The sequence below is a fragment of the Girardinichthys multiradiatus genome, chromosome 18 (genome assembly GCF_021462225.1).
Source record: "Girardinichthys multiradiatus isolate DD_20200921_A chromosome 18, DD_fGirMul_XY1, whole genome shotgun sequence".
Classification (NCBI taxonomy): domain Eukaryota; kingdom Metazoa; phylum Chordata; class Actinopteri; order Cyprinodontiformes; family Goodeidae; genus Girardinichthys; species Girardinichthys multiradiatus.
The window spans coordinates 16,088,759-16,112,825 of NC_061810.1; positions in this window are offsets into that span (position 1 = coordinate 16,088,759).

The following is a 24,067-nucleotide window of genomic DNA, read 5'->3' on the forward strand; positions in this document are numbered from 1 at the left end:
AAAATTATTATTTTATTAATATTATTTTATGTGTTTTCCTAAACAGCCATTATCAAAGTCTTATAGTGGACAGTGGGGGGTATTTGATTTTACTTCAGCATGCTATCCAACAAATTACTGCATTACAGTACAGTGCAATTACAGTGGCAATGGGTTCACTCGGGTAGAGACAGGTTCTACTGAGGCCTTCATAACAAGTAACCATCAGAAAATGGGTCATACTGGGATAGATAAGGGAAGGATATGGTCAGTAACAATACTCAGATTGGCTGTGGTGTTTACAGGATGGTGAAATAGCACTAAGAGGCCCAAAGTGTTCCAAGAAAATGTCCCCCTAACCAATACACCATTGAAGCATTACATGGATGTATCAATGCTTTCATGTTGTTCACACCAAATTCTGACCATACGATCTAAATATAGCAGCTGAAATAGACACTCAGCAGAATAGCTGATGTTTATCCAGTCTGTTTTTGTCTTGTTTTAGTGAGAGTGTATGTACTGTAACTTCAGTTTTCTGTTTTTAGCTGAAAGGAGTGGCACCCATTGTTGTATTTTCCTGCTGTATACCATCTGTTTCACGGTTCGACGTGTTGTGCTTGCAAAGATGATATTTCGCATAACTTGGTTGTAATTGAGCATTTGTTTGAGATTTTGTTGTCTTTGTATCAACTCAAACCAGTGTGCCCACTTTCTTCTGATATTGGCAACCAATCTTTTTCCACATAATAGCCACCCACTAAATATTTTTTTCATTTTTCTGGAAACCCTAGAAAAGGTTTTGAATGAAAATCCTAGTAGATCATCTGTTTCTAAAGCTGTCACACCAGCCCCTCTGTCACCAGCAACCATGCCAGATTCAAAATCACCTAAATTCCCTTTCTTACTGATTCTAATGTTCGGTTTAGACTTCACTTAGTCACCTTTGTCATGTCTAGATTCCTAAATGCAATTAAAGTGACACCATGTGACTGGCTGATTCATGGTTTGCTGAACAGGGGAGTCAAGATGATCCTATATTGTAATTCAATCTCATAATAGAGTCAAAGAATAAGGATAATTGTGAAGTTACAGGAGAGATTTTTGAACTGGTAAAGTACAGTGTAAGAATACATTTGCAAGTGGCTGGTGAAAGCAACGTAAAGTATAGTTATTTCTTGAATACCTTTGCCGGGTTCTCTATTTTCAATTAATTATCTATATTGCAAAAATGTATTTAAAACTCTTAAGAACAGCACTGCCAAATTAAATTATAAAAACAATTAGTGTAAAATATATTTTGCTCCAGGCTAATCCAGAAGGATTTAGATTAAATAAATGTACCTACAGGGAGCCGCATGTAATGCACAGCATGATACCCATTGGTGTATTAAAACCGAGGCAAGCAATGACTTTATTTTTCCGAGTACAGCCATTATGTTGCTGAGAAAAATCCTGAAGCACACAGGTTGAAAATCTGTGCAAGTAAAGTGAGATAATTTTTAACAAAGTCTTTGACTGAGAATCTGGCAGTGCACAGGCACTCGAGCATTTTTCTATTTTCTGATAAAACTGCTATTTTCTCCCGTTTGTCAAGTTTCTGTTGTTCTCAAAATAGCAGCCCTACTGATTCCTTATCTGACTTTCTGTGCCTTTCAAATCCCCACCAAAATTCAATGACTTTCCCAATCATTACAACAAGCATCACTTCATTTTTTTTTTTATTGTGGCTGAGCGGTTCAATAATACTATTCATATTTCAGACTGAAAATTGTGTTTTAAAGGTCAAAACAGAGATGCCTTTTGCATGTTAATTATGTTTGGGTTTTGGATTAAGAAGCTTTCAGTTCTTTGTCTCTCAGTATATTTCCCTGGTAGGACTCCTGTGGCACATGTGATTGTTGGTGACAGCTCAGGCTCTTTGTTGGATACAACAGTTGGTGGTTTGGGAGCCCATTTTGAAGTGAGAGCAAACAAGCTATGTAATGAACTGCTGGTAAATTAAGGACTGTTGCTTTAAAGACTACAGTAACACAGATGTGTTAGATACTCCCAAGAAGTTTAAAATGAGTTAGTAGGTTTGTTAAAAAAGGTTTAAACGGTTGTAGATTTGGGGTCCCAAAGAAGAAAAGGCAACATATGACTGTATGACGATAGGTATGACATTTAATTCTCAGCATTTTTGATAAAGTTGTGAAGAAGCCAACTGTAAAAAAAAAACAACTGATGTATTGAGGAGCAAGTTTCACAAGAAAAAATATACCAAAAGTACTACTTGGGTTCACATTCTCCTAGGTTTTGTTCCCACACCAAACAGCTTAACATACACATTAGGTAGAATTGCATGCCTTGTCCCACCCATACCTACATATGCCTCAAGCTTTCTCTCAACTACAATCATGGTTCCTATGCAGTCTTGAAAAGTCTGTAAAATTTTGGAAATTTTCTTAGACCACTTCCAGACAGTAATGTTGTAAATATGAATCTGAGAATATTATTTAATAATTAATATTAATATTTTAATATTTTATCAAATAATATTTCGGTCTGTTAAGGGTTGTCCTGTGAATACCAGCCCAGTAAGGCGATGGTATTAGGACAAAATAGAAAGGTGTGAGATGAGCTCTGACATTATTGAACAGCATAAATTCTGCACATATATGGAATGAATTCACACAATTTCTTAAAATACAAGAATTTATTAACAAAAATAAGTCAACTCAAAGTCAAACATATTCCAATCAACAAACTATTTACTATGCTAAAACAATCCAACTAAACTACCAAGCAGAATGAAAGAATGACGAAGACTAATGGACTATCCAATATAAACATGTTGATTAAAGATGATTGGAAATCATGACCAAAAAGAGTGATGCAACATTACCATGCAATGTTTATGTTTGAGAACCAAGGATTATCTTGAAGAATCCGGAAATGAAGTTAAGTTAGTCTTGGAACTAACTTAGGCAATAATCAGCAACATCTAGACAACCCTTCACACTGCAAGATCAGATAAAATATAATTTTAATAAATAATGTTTTAAATAATGATCTGCTGAATAAAACCAACCTTCTGGATGACCATTTCACAATGGTGTCTAATTAGCTGCCTTTAGTTATTGAAATAATATTCGAAGAAATATTTAAAAAAAAGGGTATTTTGGAAAAGAGCCAAATCTTTCTGGAGAAATGGGCTTAATGATGTTTACTTAGTGCTACCACGTGTTCTTACCGGCTAGCCGTTGAGCTAACAAAAGAAGATAATAGCTTAGCACCAGAATCAACACATACCTTTAAAATACCAGGGTTAATGAAAGGGTTAAAATGCATAAGCGCGGATGGCGCGTTATGAGCAATGTTCTGGTTAAAACCACCCTTTAAATAAAGTTTATCTTAACTTTAAAACATACAAAGAACACGAACCGGCCTGTGTGCTACAGATAGCATGCTACAGATAGCATGCTAGCACAAAGATAGCCGAGTTCCACAAAACAAACTTCATAACATGAAAACGTTTAGATCATTTCATCCTAAACCTATCTGTTAATCTGCCCAAACCTAACCTCTGACCATGGTGAGTAAACGTTGTCCAGGGCGATGAAGTTCGAATAAACGTCCACAGTCAACAAGCGGTTGGCTTTCAGCTAACCTCTGTGTTCGCTCTGTGAACAATAGGGTTAGCTTCGGAGAGCTGGGCGGCTGTTCGTTACCGTAACATGGTGTTGCAAGCCGTGGTCCGTCCTTCAGACTCGGCTTGTAGAAACAGCTTCTCTGCCGGGCTTCTGCGGGACTTCGGAGAGAAAGGTAAGCAACTCTTACACCTTAATTTCCCCGCTCATGATTGAAAATACCGGATACACAGACAGTATTTCATTCTACTTAACTTTGTAACCATGTATCAGGAAATCTTAGCTAACATCCTCCTTCCCTCAGTAAGGGCACTGAAAATGGGTCGTGGCTGGGTCTTCCAGCATGACAATGACCCGAAGCACACAGCCAGGGCAACCAAGGAGTGGGTCTGTTAGAAGCATCTCAAGGTCCTGGAGTGACCTAGCCCGTCTCCAGACCTGAACCCAATCGAAAATCTTTGGAGGGAGCTGAAGGTCTGTGTTGCCCAGCGACAGCCCCGAAAGCCAAAAGATCTGGAGAATATCTGTATGGAGGAGTGGTCCAAAATCCCTGTTGCCCTAAGTGCAAACTGTCACAGAGTGACATTTTGGTTCCCTTGATTACCTGCCCTTTGTCTCCCTCAGTATATTAGTTGGTTTTGTGTCATTGTGTGTTGCTGGTTCCTTGTTTGTGTTTGTCACACCTCGTTCTCGTCCATGATTATGCTTTGTTTTTTGCCACGCCTTGCCTTGGGAAACCTGCAGTGATTTTGCTACGTTTTTTGACCTTGTAAATAAATCTTTGAATTTCAAAAATGATCCTGCCGAGCTCTTGTCTGCACTTTGGTCCGACCCAAAACCACATCGTGACACAAACCTCGTCAAGAACTACAGGAAACATCTAGTATATGTAATTGCATACAAAGGTTGCTGTATCAAATATTAAGTTTTGTTTTTCTGATGTATCAAATACTTATGTCATGCACTAAAACGCAAATGTATTACTTAATAATCGCACAATGTAATTTTCTGGATTTATGTTTCAGATTTCGTAAGAAAATCACATTTCTCTAATGCTGGGTTGTCATATAAACCTAACTTAGTTAAGTGTGAGCTCTTGTAGACGGCTCTGCAAGAGAACAACATTTCCAAAATAAACTGTGGTTTCCCAAAAGCTCCCAGTGATCCCCTTGTGAAAAAATTAAAGGTAAAATAGTTATTTAAACTTTTCCTGCTTATGGATCCACAAATTAAGGAATAATGGAAGGAATTAATCAACTGTATAACACTAAAGCTGCCCAACATATACTATTATTTATCAGTTCAAACAACAAAATTATTTATTAGCTGAAGAGAGTAAAGGAGTAATGCCATTGCTGGACTGAAGGTATAGTGCAGTTTTCTTCACAACTTCCCCATACGTCATTAGGCTGATTTAAATAAATGGTCTGTGGCCTTTCTGAGCAATGGAAACAGAAAGCACTTAAATTCCCAGGATTCCTTTATCTGGGTAAAACAAATCCTGGGGCTTTAAATCCAATGGCTTTCAGTGGAAATGGGGCTATATAAAACAAGTTTCTAGAGCCGCTTTTTTATCATCCACGAAACATAGCTAAAATAATAAATAATCTGTCTTAAGATGATGAAGAGAAACCTGTTCATGCATCTGTCACATTTAGACCTGATTACTGCAACTCGCATTTAGTAGGTTGCTCCAAAGTTATTCTTAGAGGTCTTCAGGTGATCCAAAATGCTGCTGCTAGAGTTTTAATGAGAATTCAATCTGAAAAGACTCACAAAAAGAGGGTTGGCAAATAGAAACGTTTTAATGATGTGAAATTACATTATTATATCTTTGACACTCGGACTTGGGAGGAAGACATGAATGCTGTGAATGATATGAGCTAAGATGAACATTTGTAAGGCTTAGATTTAGAGATGTCTTCCCCCTGATCCGACACTGGTGGTGGATTAGCAGCCAGGGAGCGATGAAGCCAGGAGTAGATGTGAAGGAAGATGGTGGAGATGGGGTGGAGGAGGGATGAGCTCAGCTGACAAGCGAGGAGGAACACAGCCAAAGGTCCTTTAAAAACAGGGCACCGGAAGGTGATTGGATGATGAATCAGGAGGACAGGATGCTGATTGGAAGGCCAGGAGACGCACTGGGAAATCATTGGACGGTGGAGACGGCGAGGGTGAGTGTTTCATTCTGAATTTTCATTTGAGCTCCATTTAACAAGACAGACCACATTTACATATTTTCGTTTTTCCTCCACTGGCTCCATGTTGAATTTAGGATTAAGTTTAAAGTTCTTACTCTTGTTGGGGTCATCCATTTTGGTCGGTCAGACCAAATAGGCTGCGCAACTCAACACGCACAACTCAACAGACGTCGCAGCTCTGACATCATCCAAAATTATAAAATCCATGGAAAGTGGACTTAAATTGCCATTTCTAGCTTGTCTCACGGGACAGGGCAATGGAGGCACATATGTGGAGAGACAAAACTCGCAGGCAAACCTTTCCTCCAAACAGCCATTCCCGGAAGATCTTGAAAGGTGGAATTCTGTCTGATACAAGAAGGTCAGAAGATTCATATACTGATCGAAGACCACGCCGACACCCGGCGCAGGAGAAAGCCCAGAGGTTTTATTTCCTAGGAGATGAGTGTTGTTCCTTGTTGATTCAGTCGACTAAATGATTCTTCATATTTTTCCACCTTTTGGGTGGTTGAAAAGTTTACCTTTTAATTTTTGAGTTGATCACGGACGCATAATTCCCACCCCTTGTTTTTCTTCAGACCTGAGCCATCCTCAATTGGGGGAGAGAAGAAATCAACGTCAAAGTAATTTTGTTCTTTTTTTTATGTTAAATTGGATTGGTGCATTAAGAGGTCTGGGCAGGATGAGGCATAGTTAAGGTGGTTTAAAATCACTAGTAGTTAATCCAAGGTATCAACTTGTTGCATACAATATTGATTGAAGTGTTTTATGCTGAGTTGTTTGATTTGCTGTGCAAGTGTGCTGAATCGCAGAGCGCGAATGTGATCAGTAAGGTGCATGTTTATGTCTTTGTCCGGCTGATCCCAAATCAATCAGAAGGAGTTAAAGTTTCCATTTAAAGCCACTGCCATCTGAGCCTTGTGGCCTGACCACTTATTTTGTCCCAGTTTTATTACTGGAGTTTTTCCACTGAGTTCCCGCCTCAGAGTTTTATGACTCTTTGTTCGAAATTTGGGGCAATCAGCTGCTAGTGGCTAAGGGCGCTGAGACATCAGCGCACCAGGAGGGCTTCTTTTTCCAAGTTAACCCAAATTGCAGATTTTGTCCATATTATTATTATTATTATTGTTAGGTAGTCATTTTTAACCCCTTTGTGTAGAATAGTGCTTCTTAGTTAGGTGAAGGTTTTTGGACCAGAATGGTGGTATATCAGAATTATATGGCTTCGATAAATCTTCACATATATATTTAAGAGAAGCGTTTGTGTTTATTTCATGCAAGAGTGATTTATCTGTCAAAAGGTCAAAGTTCCCCCATCTTCGGTGAAGCAGTTGAATAAACAGTGACATTTAGTGGTTTTGGTCAATAATTATCAATTATTAATGATATATAACTAATTGTAATTATTAAGAGCTTTGAGCCCACTATCACAACACCAGAGGACATCTCTGATTTCTATTCGTAAGTAATAATTTTTGGTTAAGAAAAAAATAAATAAATAAAAAGAATATTGAGGCACGTGACGTCGCCCGGTACGGCGGAGCTGGGGTCCCACCCTAGAGCCAGGCCTGGGGTCGGGACTCGTCGGAGAGCGCCTGGTGGCCGGGTTGCTCCTCGCGGGACCCGGCCGGGCCAAGCTCAAATGAGAGATGCGAGGCCATCCCCCAGTGGGCCCACCACCTGCAGGGGGAACCGTGAGGGACCGGTGCAAAGAGGATTGGGTGGCGGACGAAGGTGGAGACCTCAGCGGCCCGATCCCCGGATGCTTAGGCTGGCTCTAGGGACGTGGAATGTCACCTCGCTGGGGGGGAAGGAGCCTGAGCTTGTGCGGGAGGTCGAGAGATATCGACTAGAAATAGTCGGGTTTGCCTCCACGCACAGCGTGGGCTCTAGAACCCATTGCCTTGATAGGGGTTGGACTCTGTTCTACTCTGGAGTGGCCCACGGGGAGAGGCGGCGGGCTGGTGTGGGTTTGCTTGTTGCCCCCCAGCTCAGCCGTCTCGTGTTGGGGTTTACCCCAGTGGATGAGAGGGTCGTATCCCTGCGCCTTCGGGTTGGGGAGAGGTTTCTGACTATCATTTCAGCCTACGGGCCGGGTGGCAGTGCAGAGTACCCGGCCTTCTTGGCGTCCCTGTCGGGGGTGCTGGATAGTGCCCCTCCCGGGGACTCCATTATTCTACTGGGGGACTTCAACGCCCACGTGGGGAACGACAAGTGACACCTGGAGATTCGTGATCGGGAGGAATGGCCTCCCCGATCTGAATCCGAGTGGTGTTTTGTTGTTGGACTTATGTGCTAGTCACGGATTGTCCATAACGAACACCATGTTCAAACATAAGGGTGTCCATCAGTGGACTTGGCACCAGGACATCCTAGGCAGGAGGTCGATGATTGACTTTGTTGTCGTATCATCAGATCTTCGGCCGCATGTTTTGGACACTCGGGTGAAGAGAGGGGCTGAGCTGTCCACTGATCATCACCTGGTGGTGAGTTGGATCCACTGGAGGAGGAGAAAGCCAGTCAGACTTGGCAGCCCCAAGCGCATAGTGAGGGTCTGCTGGGAACGTCTGGCGGAGCCCTCGGCCAGGGATGTATTCAACTCCCACCTCCGGGAGAGCTTCGACCAGATCCCGGGGGATGTTGGAGACATAGAGTCCGAGTGGACCATGTTCTCCGCATCTATTGTCGATGCTGCTGCCCGTAGCTGTGGCCGTAAGGTCTGCGGTGCCTGTCGCGGCGGCAATCCCAGAACCCGGTGGTGGACACCGGCAGTAAGGGATGCTGTTAAGCTGAAGAAGGAGTCCTATCGGCTGTGGTTGGCTTGTGGGACTCCTGATGCGTCTGACAGGTACCGTGAGGCCAAGCGTGCTGCGGCCCGGGATGTGGCAGAGGCAAAAACACGGGCCTGGGAGGAGTTCGGTGAGGCCATGGAGAAGGACTACCGGTTGGCCTCGAAGCGATTCTGGCAAACCGTCCGTCGCCTCAGGAGGGGGAAGCAGTGCTTCGCCAACACTGTTTATAGTGGGGGCGGGAGACTGCTGACCTCAACTGAGGACATTATCGGGCGGTGGAAGGAGTACTTCGAGGATCTCCTCAATCCTGCCATCACTCATTCCGTGGTGGAAACAGAGGCTGGGGACTCGGGGTCGGACTCTCTCATCACCCAGGCTGAAGTCACCGAGGTAGTTAAAAAGCTCCGCGGTGGCAAGGCTTCGGGGGTGGATGAGATCCACCCTGAGTACCTCAAGTCTATGGATGTTGTAGGGCTGTCATGGTTGACACGTCTCTTCAACATTGCGTGGCGGTCGGGGACAGTGCCTCTGGACTGGCAGACTGGGGTGGTGGTCCCCCTTCATAAGAAGGGTGACCGGAGGGTGTGTTCCAACTACAGGGGGATCACACTCCTCAGCCTCCCTGGTAAGGCCTACGCCAGGGTATTGGAGAGGAGAGTCCGACCGATAGTCGAACCTCGGCTTCAGGAGGAGCAGTGTGGTTTTCGACCCGGCCGTGGAACACTGGACCAGCTCTATACCCTCTACAGGGTGCTCGAGGGTTCATGGGAGTTTGCCCAACCGGTTCACATGTGTTTTGTGGACCTGGAGAAGGCATTCGACTGTGTCCCTCGTGATGCCCTGTGGGGGGTGCTCCAGGAGTATGGAATCGGGGGCCCTTTATTAGGGGCCATCCGGTCCCTGTACGAGCGGAGCAGGAGTTTGGTCCGCATTGCCGGCACTAAGTCGGACCTGTTCCCAGTGCATGTTGGACTCCGGCAGGGCTGCCCTTTGTCACCGGTCCTGTTCATAACTTTTATGGACAGGATTTCTAGACGCAGCCAAGGGCCGGAGGGGGTCGGGTTTGGGGACCAGTGGATTTCGTCTCTTCTTTTTGCAGATGACGTGGTCCTGCTGGCCCCGTCTAGCCAAGACCTACAGCATGCGCTGTGGCGGTTCGCAGCCGAGTGTGAAGCGGCTGGGATGAGGATCAGCTCCTCCAAGTCCGAGGCCATGGTACTCGACCGGAAAAGGGTGGCTTGTCCTCTTCAGGTTGGAGGGGAGTTCCTGCCTCAAGTGGAGGAGTTTAAGTATCTCGGGGTCTTGTTCACGAGTGAGGGAAGAATGGAGCGGGAGATCGACAGACGGATCGGTGCGGCTGCCATAGTAATGGGGACGCTGTGCCGGTCCGTTGTGGTGAAGAGAGAGCTGAGCCGAAAAGCAAAGCTCTCAATTTACTGGTCGGTCTACGTTCCTACCCTCACTTATGGCCATAAACTTTGGGTCATGACCGAAAGAACGAGATCCCGGATACAAGCGGCTGAAATGAGCTTCCTCTGTAGGGTGGCCGGGCACTCCCTTAGAGATAGGGTGAGGAGCTCGGCCATCCGGGAGGGGCTCGGAGTAGAGCCGCTGCTCCTCCACATCGAGAGGAGCCAGTTGAGGTGGCTCGGGCATCTATACCGGATGCCTCCTTGACGCCTTCCTCGGGAGGTGTTCCAGGCACGTCCCACCAGGAGGAGGCCCAGGGGACGGTCCAGGACACGCTGGAGGGACTATGTCTCTCGGCTGGCCTGGGAACGCCTTGGGCTCCCCCTGGAGGAGCTGGAGGAGGTGTCTGGAGAGAGGGACGTCTGGGCGTCTCTGTTGAGTCTGCTGCCCCCGCGACCCGGTCCCGGATAAAGCGGAAGACGACGAGTACGAGTACGAGAAATTATTTTCCTGAAATATGATTTTTAATTATGATTTTTGATGAGTATTAATTAATCAATAATCATAATCCTTACACTGTCACTTAGCAAATTCTTAAAGGCTCTGCTTCTCTTCATCTAAAATACATTATCATATCTTATTGTCCAAAAGGAGCACTTCACTCCCTGACAGCTGGCTTACTTGTGGTTCCAAGAGTCCCTAAATTTACCACAGGGGGCAGAGCCTTCAGCTACCAGGCATCTCTTTATGTGGAATCAGCTGCCAGCCTGGGTTCGAAATGCTGAGACGCTCTGAGTGTTCAAGGTTAAAGCTGAAAACCTTTCTTTTTGAAAGAGCTTTTAAAATATTTTCTATTTGTTTGTGATACATTCTTATCAATTGTTTTATTTTTGTCCCAATTTATGTCCTATATATTTTTAATTTGGTATAGTTTTAGAATCTTTTATCTAAAGCCATTTGAGATTCCCCTGTGTTGAAAGGTTCTGTAATAGTCCTAACTTCCACACAGAAGCTAGGAATCAGGAAGCCGAACACTGACAATCAGAATTCAGACATTAATGTAGAAATCTGGGTTCTGTCAGAGAAGACAAGGGAGGTTAGAGTCAGAGCTTCAGGGAGCAAAAAACACAAATAGACGAGAGCCTGTTTTCCACTCATGTGAGCAAAACTTTTCAAATCCTAATTTAGAAGGGTATTCTAGCGACATCATTGCTGAGGAAGAAATGGAGTGCTAGTCCCCCAATGCTGTTCAGAACTGCAGCGGAAATTGGAAATCCTCCTGAATTATGCCAGAATTGTGTTTTTTTTTCATAGTGCTATCTGTCTTTCACCCCTGTGGTGAAGACAGATAGGGCTCACTACTTAGCCCTTTTAAATCCCTTGGTAGAGTGTCATTCTTTTATGTCTCCATACTACAGCATTTGAATCTTTTCTTATTTGAATCAGCAATTTAACTGTATTAGTTTAAACATTTGGACAATGCCCATTGAAGTGGTTGTATGGTCTGCACACACAGTTTGTTTTGCCTAAAACTGACTATCAAACCTAAAACCAAGAGGATGGTTAGACGAAGAAGAAGGGATAATGATCTGACTGAAAATAAAATTACCCTTCCAATTTGCCTTGCGTAAAAAGGACAACATAGAAGATCAAAGAAAATATGTCAAACTCTGAAAATTACTTGTCAATAATTTCAACAATAAGAAATTTGACCGACCTCGAGTTGAAAACTTACAAGTCTAGATTAACTAAATCATTTTAAGATTGTTCTTTTGAATGAGACATTTAATATACAAATTAGAATATTGGAGTTCGAAAATATTCAAACAGAATGATTCCCAAGGACAAAATATTACAGAATGATGAACCATTTTTAGGTTGCAGGGTTAGCTTGGTCTGATCCATGAAGTCTGATGTTAGGAAATAGATGCAAGAAAAGCTTAGATTAAGAAGAAGAAAAGCCTGGCCAAGCATGTGCACATCTCTGTTAATCCACCAGTTCTGCTTTTAGTTCTAATTAATTAAAGGACATGTGGAAAAAACCAAGCAGTAATCCTTAAAGCTGTGTCTTTTTAATTCCTGCTTCACATTTTATGACCAATGCTTTAAATGACTACTAATTCTGTCTTGGCAAGTACTGATCTTTCCTTCCCCTCCTTCCTGGCATGTCTGTTCTTCCCTTTTAATCACACATACAGGTCCTTCTCAAAATATTAGCATATTGTGATAAAGTTCATTATTTTTCATAATGTCATGATGAAAATTTAACATTCATATATTTTAGATTCATTGCACACTAACTGAAATATTTCAGGTCTTTTATTGTCTTAATACGGATGATTTTGGCATACAGCTCATGAAAACCCAAAATTCCTATCTCACAAAATTAGCACATGTCATCCGACCAATAAATAAAAAGTGTTTTTAATACAAAAAACGTCAACCTTCAAATAATCATGTATAGTTATGCACTCAATACTTGGTCGGGAATCCTTTTGCAGAAATGACTGCTTCAATGCGGCATGGCATGGAGGCAATCAGCCTGTGGCACTGCTGAGGTCTTATGGAGGCCCAGGATGCTTCGATAGCGGCCTTTAGCTCATCCAGAGTGTTGGGTCTTCAGTCTCTCAACGTTCTCTTCACAATATCCCACAGATTCTCTATGGGGTTCAGGTCAGGAGAGTTGGCAGGCCAATTGAGCACAGTGATACCATGGTCAGTAAACCATTTACCAGTGGTTTTGGCACTGTAAGTAGGTGCCAGGTCGTGTTGAAAAATGAAATCTTCATCTCCATAAAGCTTTTCAGCAGATGGAAGCATGAAGTGCTCCAAAATCTCCTGATAGCTAGCTGCATTGACCCTGCCCTTGATAAAACACAGTGGACCAACACCAGCAGCTGACATGGCACCCCAGACCATCACTGACTGTGGGTACTTGACACTGGACTTCTGGCATTTTGGCATTTCCTTCTCCCCAGTCTTCCTCCAGACTCTGGCACCTTGATTTCCGAATGACATGCAGAATTTGCTTTCATTCAAAAAAAGTACTTTGGACCACTGAGCAACAGTCCAGTGCTGCTTCTCTGTAGCCCAGGTCAGGCGCTTCTGCCGCTGTTTCTGGTTCAAAAGTGGCTTGACCTGGGGAAGGCCATTTCCTGCACACGCCTGTGCACGGTGGCTCTGGATGTTTCTACTCCAGACTCAGTCCACTGCTTCCGCAGGTCCCCCAAGGTCTGGAATTGGCCCTTCTCCACAATCTTCCCCAGGGTCCGGTAACCTCTTCTGGTTGTGCAGCGTTTTCTGCCACATGTTTTCCTTCCCACAGACTTCCTACTGAGGTGCCTTGATACAGCACTCTGGGAACAGCCTATTCGTTCAGAAATTTCTTTCTGTGTCTCTTGCTTGAGGGTGTCAATAGTGGCCTTCTGGGCAGCAGTCAGGTCGGCAGTCTTACCCATGATTGGGGTTTTGAGTGATGAACCAGGCTGGGAGTTTTAAAGGCCTCAGGAATCTTTTGCAGGTGTTTAGAGTTAACTCGTTGATTCAGATGATTAGGTTCATAGCTCGTTTAGAGACCCTTTTAATGATATGCTAATTTTGTGAGATAGGAATTTTGGGTTTTCATGAGCTGTATGCCAAAATCATCCGTATTAAGACAATAAAAGACCTGAAATATTTCAGTTAGTGTGCAATGAATCTAAAATATATAAATGTTAAATTTTCATCATGACATTATAGAAAATAATGAACTTTATCACAATATGCTAATATTTTGAGAAGGACCTGTACACGGTAGTTGCACTTAGACCAATAACCTCATTTATCTTACCTTCTTTCAAAGTCACTCCCACATCTCATGCTCACCATCCTTCTCACTCCTACTCCTAGTGTATCGCATCCTCATTGCTTATTTAAAGTTTGGTGTCTTTTTTTTTATTTTTATTGATGTCACTTCAATGAACATTTTCCTTGCAAAGCTAGTTTGGCTAGTGGTGCCATATCAAGTCACTGAAAAATTAAATAAAGACAGACAAATAATAAATCTGATATTGCTCAAGACATTATGTGGTGAGATGAGGAAAAACAAACACTAGGCACTTTTTGTTGACACACATCACATATTGTAGCTCATCTTTGATCTTCCCATAGTTTTAGATCTTTGGTGGCTTGAATAATAGTGATTAGGGATGTGTTCAGTTTGTCAACCTAAACCATTTTTTGTCATACCCAAAATGTAGTCAAACTGAATTCTTCAAAACTGATCAAATCCACATTTGGAGTTTTAATCCGATTATCCTTGTGCTAGAATTTGTTTCAGAATATTTTTTGCATCAACTGTTACACAAAGGACTTTCAAAATGTCTCAACACATATTTCCCTTTATCTAAAAAAATAACCAAAGATTCATATGAAAGCTGTTATTACATACAGTGTGGAAGCTGAATATGGCCTTCTCTTTTGTAAATATCTTTGTATGTTTTTTCTTGATATAACAAAAAATATGTCTTGTAATCACAACATAATAAGGTATCGTTTCTTGTGATAATGAAATATTGTTACTTTTGATTTTTGTCTGGTGAAATCAGGGTAAGCTATCAATATCAAGAGCCCCAGATATAAAGCCAAGTACTTTAGGTTGACACTCAGGAAGTTGTTATGGAGTTGCCCTGCTGTGTTAACAGTCTAGAAACAAAGACTGACCATCACGCTGTCTGCAATAACAGACATTTTGACACTTGGTCAAAAAAACTATTGAACGAATTCCTACGTCCCTGTCAAAATAAACTTTAGCAATGTAAAAGACAAAATAACCTTTTGTAAAAACTATGAGAATACCACAACTTGCTAACCCGAGGATGTAAAACCTGCAGCTTCAGGACCACATGTGGCTCTCCAGGTACTCCTTAGTAACTCAATAACTCTGGCCTAAAATAACACATAATTGCAAAGTACATTTAAAAATAAGGGTTTTACAAACAGAATGAAACTAATAGTTAACTGAATTACTTTTTTGTTGTCATAGAGCAAGATTTTTACATGCTTTTTTAAGCTACATCCTTTTAAAAAAAATCAATTTCCATTAATAATGTTACATTCAAGAAAATGTTTTCATTCCCATTTTTGTAAAAGGTAGATATTGTCTTTGTTCTAATACCTAAACATGGTTTAATATTCAAAATTTAAAAACTAAATTTGTTCTGTTTTAAAGGATTGTGTAGGTTTTGTGTCTCCATACCAATTTATTCAGTGGAAGCGATGGGGAAATGGCTCTTTGGGTTGTAAAGGTTATTAAACCCAGGACTAGTATAACTGTAACTGTAAATATTGTAAATATGAATATGAATAAATGTGAAACGCCAATTATATTTGTGAAAGCTCAAAATGGTGTACCAGATACCACTATGACATCTTTGCTCTATTTATGAAAGCAAAAAAGTGGTTTTCTTCGTTTTCCCCTGCGTGTCCCCTGCTGGATGCCTGGGTTTTCTCTGGGCACTTCAGCTTCCTCGCACAGTCCAAAACATGACTGGTAAGTTGAGAGCGCTCTCTATATTGCACTTTGGCATGAGTGTAAATGTGCATGGATGTTAGTTTTGTACATCTTTATGTTGTCCTGTGATTGACTGGTGACCTGTCCTGTGTGTAGATTGGCCCTAGCCTATGCACAGATAAACTGGCAAGGGATTAATGGATGGTTTTCCCCCTAAATACTGTTTAAGTCTTGTATGAGGTAATTGTATTGTTACACTGTTAAAAATAAATGAATCATAATAGTAATATCAAATTACTGATGAAACAGAACAATTCTTTTATTATTCAACACCCTAAAAATATATGTAAATTTAATTCCCTGTTCTGTGTACCTCTGGAGGATTACATGTCGTGCTTATTTTTTTTCTCCATACACACTACCATCTCATAAGCAAGATACCCCAACACTTTCATAATTGGCACCTTTTAGCCACCTAGCAAATGCCGTTGTTTGGGTAAACAGTGTATTGCCATGAATGATCCCCACATTTGCTATAAATGTGTTGCTATAAATGTGGTAATCATTTATATGAAATTATAGAACAAAAGGCCCATGTCTGATCTCTCAACCACTTTGTGACCAAAGCTGCCAGAATACACTGAGGGAAATTCAGACATATATTGTTTTCCTTTGTTGGACATAACTCCTGTTGCTTCCCTTTTTATTTTATTTTAAACTATATCTTAGGGGACCTCAAGAAGACATATATTCCCAAACGGAATCAAATCTTATGTGATCTTTGCATTGGAGGATTGTTGTATGAATGCCAGACAGAGACAGACTCAAAGACAATAACTGAAAGGAAGCAAACTCTGTGTAAGCTAGAAATAAACAGAGATAAGGCTGCTCACAGAGTAAATAGACTCCAGACAAGTCTGTCTGTGTAAAGGTAGTCCCTGATGGCTGCCACTTTAACCCAGACTGGGTCCGTTTTCTGCCAGTGTGTAATGAGCCCCAATGAGGGTGAACTCTCTGGTCCTCTATGCCCTGTTCTGTCTCCACTAATGAGCTTCTGAATGAATCTGAGTTGGTTTCCCTTCTACCCATCCCATCCCCTGGTCAATCCACTATCCCTTTTTCAGTTCACTAATCCTGCCTTGCCTCTTTCCAGTCACCTAGCTGTGTCACCCTTTCCCCATAATAAACAATCCAGAACACCTTTCATCTTCTGCCAACATTGTCTGTCTTCTAATTGTGAGTATTTGTCTATGGGACGGTCTGCCTTTCCGATGTTCAAAATTTGTTTAAGGTTGACGGTTGATGTTGTCCTGGGCTAGAGTTGATACTGAGCTTCTCTATTTTTTTAAACTGATGTACTATTTGCACTCTGCAACTGAATTCAGTGAGACCATATTTGCACCATCAATTATTTGTTTATTTTATTTAGAATTTCTGACTTTTTTGTTAGATTACCAGAGACAGCTCAGGTGACAAATGCAAACATAGTTGAAGTAAGCCAACTATGCAGCAAATTAATGTTTTTCAAGTTCAATTTAGAACATGACCATATTTGTAAGGATATATTAATAGTTTGTTCCGGGAGATGTTTGTAATCCTAAATGGGAGGATATAAAACATTTCTTGGAAAGAAAATTAACAAACAAGCAATGTATTGCCGGTGAAAATAAATCGATGTGCCATGATGGTAGCATTCCAAAAACCGAATTATAAAACAAGAAAAGAAGAAAAATCTGTCTCTTGGAAGCAGCTTCCTGGGAACCCCTCAAAAAAGAAAGCCCCATGGTAAGAGCATTTGCTTTACAGTATAGTCACCACATTTTCTCCCCACAGATTGCCTTTCCAAGGTGACTGACCCCTGAGCAAATGTTACTCGGCAGATTATTGGCTCCTATGCACAGGTCCAAATATCGGTTTTCTTTCACCTCACCTGATTCGTTTCTTCACAGATTGCCTCCCCCAGGAAACTTATCAGTTGGCCTGGGAAAATCAATCACAGGGTGGCATCATTCAAGGCCAGAGTGTTGTTTTTTGTCGCTGGTGTCTGTGATGCATTCAGAACCCCAGATGTAATGTCAAAGCCTCTTGATTTTTCTTTGCCTCCTTGGCTAAAGCCCCCATCTGTATCTACCTCCCTTTTCCCTGTGTGTCTCACTTCACTGTTACTCTTTCATCTCTTAATTCAAGCTGTGGAATACACTTAGGTATGGAATCCCAGTACTGTTGGTGGAGGCCCTTACAAAAGAGAAAATGTTAGCGCTTACTACCTGGTCTTGGCATTGTGTAAGGTTGGGAAGCAAGAAGGTTTCAGTCAAGGTATAATAACCTATGCTAATCTGAAGTACTAAAAAATAGCAATGGCATTGTATTTATTTGTGTTTTGGTCATGCTCAAAACATTGAACGTTTTACAATTGTTTGTGTTTAAGAAAAAGTGTAATTTTTATACATGCATTGTACACTGTCACTTCTTTTATGTAGTGGTATTATTTTCCTAACAACGACTTAATTTCTTTACCAGACAGCAATGTTAACAAAGCTTCTGCTACCATTACTTCTGTAGTCATATTTTTTTCCCATAGGAAGTGCTTCTGGATCAATGTTAAGATTTATTTTCTACGTTTGCTCTCTATCTTTTCAAACGTCAGTCCGTCATAGCAGAACGGCACTAACATTGAGCCTGGTTCAGCTAAGGATTACTTACGGTTAATAGGGTCATTCTTTCCCACTGTCACCAATTGCTCCGTGGGAGGCTTTTTCCTGTTGAAAAGGAACGTTTTTTGGTGTTTTTGCTTGTAACAATATAATTGCTACAGTAATAACTTGGGCAACAAAAAACAATACTTAAACTTGAATAACCTAAAATTAAAGCAAACATAACCCAATTTCCCACTCAGAGGGTTGGCAGAATATTAAGTGGAAAGATACCTTATAAAATGGCAAGCAAAACAACCTCACCACTTGATCCTTTAGAACTCTCACTAGACTGACTGTCCTCCAATAAGGCCATATAACATCTGCCCTGCTTAAACAAATGTCTGTGGCCTTGCCAAGAAATTTAAATAGGAGCATAAGAAGTGGGGTTGTGGTCCAGGAATGGTATTAAAAATACTGGATGCCTGATTTGCTTTCCAGTGTTTGTTTATTTATTTAGATCCAATTTAGCATTGTTCCCTCTTCCTAAAAAATAAAAAGGCAATGGCTTTACAAACTGTTTCCATATTATAACAATCTTGCCAATTTATTAAAAGGAATTAAAGTGTGTCATTTATTCTTACCAAACAATTACACAGCCACAAACTTAATCGACTGCATTACTCGTAGCAGCAACCTTGCAGGGATGGCTGATGAATGTTACTTGATTTAAATAATTAGATTTTAAGAACAACAAATTATTTTGTTTATGCATTTACCACAGAAGAAGGACAGTTAGTGGCTGATGGAGCTTCTGTTTATCCAAATGTATTCTTTGAATATTACACTTAGACTGTCCAGTGAACACAGCCCACTTTCAACAACAGCAAATACAAAGACAAAAATATTTTTTTTTCATACTTTCCATGTATTAGCATCCCTCACCACAATCACTGCTCTGGTTCAGCCATGGTTGGAATGCACAAACAAAATGTATTTATTTAGTGCCAAAAATATAAAAAAAAAATTTAACTCAGCGACTTTAACTCTATGCACTTTATATTTAGGCTAACAACTACCTCACATAAAAATTGAGATGTATAAGTGACAAGGATTTTTAATTTCCTTCACTTTAGTTTTGCCTTTACTTCAGCACAATTAATCAAATGATTATCAAATTAATTGGAAGACTTAAAATAATTGGAGTACAATCAGTGTGTGATTCTTTTGCACCTGACAGATCATTCAAATTAAATCAGAGATCAATTAATCATCTCATCATACCAGACTAAAGGATGTTGGAACACTGGGTTCAGGTTACTCTTTTAAACACAGTTTTTTTCCTGCTGTGAACCTCAGCTGCTTTGAAGGGTTTAGTTCCTTAGACCAAAAAGATGTATAAACCAAGTCTAAATGCATGAGCAGCATAAATATTTTACTTTTCTTTTTGTCTAAGAGAATAAAAAAGAGGAAGGTAATTTTATTGACACAAGCTTTTCTCTCTCAGAAGGGTTAGAAAGAACATTACAATTAAGCACATGTTTCAAAAAGACCCGATTCTTTCTGCAAGATTAATAGACAAATGTTTGCTGAACGGCACAAATCATGATGGTACTGATATTTACAACATGAAAAGATTAAATGTTATGAGTTGCTTTTCATCTGGCTGACCAAATGGAGAGCCCTTGTTCCTATGCAGTACTTATATTGCTGCTACTTGCATTTTTCATCCTCTCCTTTCTTCTGACTGCCTGTACCACTACCAGTGCTTCCACCTTTTGGATTGCTATATTTGTGACTGTGTCCAATGATGTGGAAAAAGCCATCATCTGGGCCAGTAAATCTGGAAATAGAGTACTCGCCTAGGTCAGCCACAGACAGGACTTCTACTGTGCAGCTCACACGGCCAAAGGTCTTGGGGGCAATGAGTTCCAACTTGGGAGAACCAGGGGTTGCTCCTGTCTATTTTCTCAACATTCACTCTGAGGCATCAAGTGCTCTAAAGCTAAAACAACTCTTCCCACTGACTGAGGGCTCTCCAGGACCCTATTCCTAATGTCCTTTGAGCCATTTTCAGAAGAAGAAGACAGTAGACACTGAAAATGATTTTGGAAATTAAAATTTCTAAAAGATTAGGTACGGTAGAGGCTGGAGGCATAAATCAATAACCCTGCCAAGACACAAGGCACCCCTCCAATTAGGCCAACAGATTACTCTTGACAGATAAAAGGAAGACTAAGAAGAAAGCTAAATTAGAAAGACATAAGTCATATTCTATTCCTCATTGATTATCATGTTGGATAACATTACATTTTATTTTACACTTAATGGTCATTACCATATTATACTCATGTTACCAATAGACTAAGGTTTTAATTTGTAGTAAGTTCAAAAAAACTCTTTTTAAAAATACTTTTCATGTATTTTCCACTTTGTTGTATTTATTTTCTAACTGTTTACAAAGTACTTGATCATGTAACTGCCCAGTACCCCTATAAAAAATAAATATAGGGTTACAACTATCTCATAATGTCTTTAAAAGTCTTAAATAAATCAACAGACTGATATTAGGGCATGCACTGCCTTGGAAGAGTTTATATCAGGTCAACATTTAACATTTTGTTACATTACAACTACATACATTGATTTTTTTTATTGAGATAATATCTGAAAGATCAACACAAAGTTTATTGTAAAACATTCCGTTATAGTTCTGGGTGTCTGCTTGTTATTGTTGTCCTGCTGGAAGATGACCCCCTGCTGGAAAGTAAACCTCCATCCCAGTCTCAAGTCTTTTGCAGCCTCTAACAGGTTTCCTTCCAGCATTGTGCTGTACTTAGTTCCATCCATTTTCCAATTTTCTCTGAGCAGGTTCCAAGTCTATGCTAAAGAAAAGCTTCCCCACAACATCATGCTGCCATCATCATGTTTCCCCACAGCCTCATCATAGTTTGCATGGGCCTCTTAGCTGCTTCTCTGATCGACGCTGTTCTTGCATGTCAGTTAAGTTGGACAGACATGTCCTGGTAGAAGTGCAGTCTTGCCATAGACTTAAATGTTTTGGATGATGGATTAAACAGACATCATTAGATGTTAAAAGCCAGAGACGTTGTTTATAACATCTCCACAACTTTATACCTGACCTATCTAGTGTGTTCCTTTGTCCTTGTGATGCTGTTTGTTAACTAATGTTCTCTTAACCAACCTCTGAGGCCCTCACAGAACAGTTGGATTGATACGCAGAATAAACAACAAACAGATGGCATATCTTTAGTTATTGGGTGACCTATGAAATTAATTACTTGCACTGTATTTTATTATTTCAAAGTTTCAGAGTAAAGGGGGCTGGATACATATATGCAACACAATGTTCATATTTGTATTTGTGAAAATATATGAAAGGCATGTTTTAATTTCCTTCCAGTTGTGAACTGCTTTGTGTTGGTCTATAACAAAAGATCCCAAAAATTATATAAAAGGTTGTGATTGTAATGTGTCCAAATATTAAACAAATTGCTACTTTTGCAAGGCAACATATATTATCAATTGAAATCATAATATAATATGTTAATATAAGATGAAACAAAACAACCTAATAATGACACATTTTAAAGACCCCTAGCACAAGTTGTTCTCAACACATTTAATGCCATATGCAACTATTTCCCATCACCCCATCCTCATTTCATACTGGCTATTACAGGTCCATTTTTTAGACCGATAGATACATGGGATTTGAGCACTTCGCACACTGCGGAGTGAGCTAACCTCTCTCCTCCATCCAACTCTGAAATGGCCCTTAGGCCAATACTGTGGCATAGTTAATGGAGTGTGCCTACATGAATTATTAAAAGTGCTTACATTCCCTTTATACTTGCCATACTATTGATATTAAACCCTTTCGCAGCCTCATGAGTGTGTGGGCGAATTTTTACATGCCCGGACGAATTGCCCTTTTCACTTACATGCTGGTCCCTCTCACATAAATATCTGATATAATGTGAAATACGAAGTCTATGCTAAATAAAACATTTTCTTGAGTTGTGGGTAAAAAAAAGAAGGGAAATAAAAATAAGGAAACACCCCCCTACAATCTAGACTCTGAATTCAAGTTGTGAGGGCACCAGTTGTTAAGTCAGTGTAATGAAATGTAGACATTATTGCACCATGTTAGAGTTTACCAAGATTTATACCATCGTCCTCCAGCAGGAGCAATAAAAATATTAAAATTGATGAAAAATAAGAGACACTTTTCTTTAAGAAAGTACTTGTAAACCAGTACCTAGCCAGGACAGATAACTCTGGCAAAGTTCCCATTTAACCAAAGAAAAAGAGAGAAATTTAACATCCTTGAATGCTTAAGAGGGGCATAACGGAACGATAAGAAAGGTATTATATTGATTTTCTTTTCTGTGATGTGGGAACCTATAACTAGATGGCTTCCAGTTCAATCTGATGTGTCCTTCCCAGGAGTAAATATCTTGAACGCTCTGGATTTACTTGTGTGTGTGTGTGTATGTGTGATAGACTTAACAGCAGTTGGCAACTCATTTACTACAGGCAAAGAGACAGAAAACCTTTAAGCCATTTCTTGTAAACAGCCTGTAAACAATCATGTATTAGGACTTTCTGGAGGTGCCAAAGATGCCACAGCATTGAATATGTAATATTTATAGTGTATGAGGTTGAGGTGATCAAGGTTTTCCTCCAACCTGTGCTAAGGTAGATGTTTAACTAGTTCTGTAGGACCTAGACATGAGAAGAACAGTCATTGTTTGTTGGTCAAGTCAAGTTTATTTATATAGTGCTTTTCAGCAACAAGGCACTCAAAGTGGTCGACCTGAGAAAAACATTATCAAGGATACAGAAAATCAAACACAGAAAAACGAATCAAATGACATTAATAATCTTTTGGAGTTTCCTGGTAAGGGCTGGTTCTAATCCAGTCTTTCTAATAGAGGTAATTAGCTCATTAAGCACTCTGTAGTAAGGAATTCATCCTGTGCTAGAAGAAAAATGATAATGTTAATCCTCGAAGTCGCTGGTATGAGGCAGCTGTGGTCCCATCATTCAAATAGTAACAGTCATGGGCACTCACTGAAGTCTAAGTAGAGAAGCTGGGTCACTGGTAGGTCCAAACTTTTTAAATACTAATAATGTTTGGCTTTCACTGGTATGAAATGTAATACAATCCTTCTAAGAAATCCAAAAATCTATGAATCCTTCTAAGAAATCTAAAAATCTCTGGTCATTGGTGTAAAAACAGCTGTAGTCAAATTTTCAAATACTAATAATATTTGGCTTTTGCTGGTAATCCTGAGAAATCTGAAAATCTATGAAGAGTAAAGAAGTCACACATTTGGATAAAGGAAGATGGGAGGAAAACAAATTATATTTCAGACTCTATTCTTAGCAGAATAAAGTCTGAAATAGTACAACAAAACCTCAGCAGGGGTAAGCAACACACACATAAGTAAAGATTTAGCAAGGGTACGGTGGAATCTTGAGGGTGCGAATATATATCTGAGGGTGTTTGTAAGAATTAGACTGTCAACACTGATAGAAGCGCCATTGTCCTTGAGAAGAGAGGTGGAAGTTTTATCAATCGGCCGCATAGTCCTATCAGCACACAGCTGGTAGGGGAGTGCTGGGGAAGAGCGTCATGTTTATATAACATCCAGGAGATATTTTGTTGATAACCAGTTAGCAGAAGTTGCCAAGGCCACATTGGGGCACCAGATTTAGAGAAAACAATAAATGTTGTGGTTCAGGCAGTTGTGAATTTCCAACTACCTAAAGGGTTTTACTGGTATGTCTCTACAGACTCCATCCAACATCGCAGGCAGCTTTGGAACGCTTTGAACAGCCGTCCACGTTTTGCAAATCACTTGATAAGCCAGGTAACCACCAACTCCAAAAAGCAGAAATC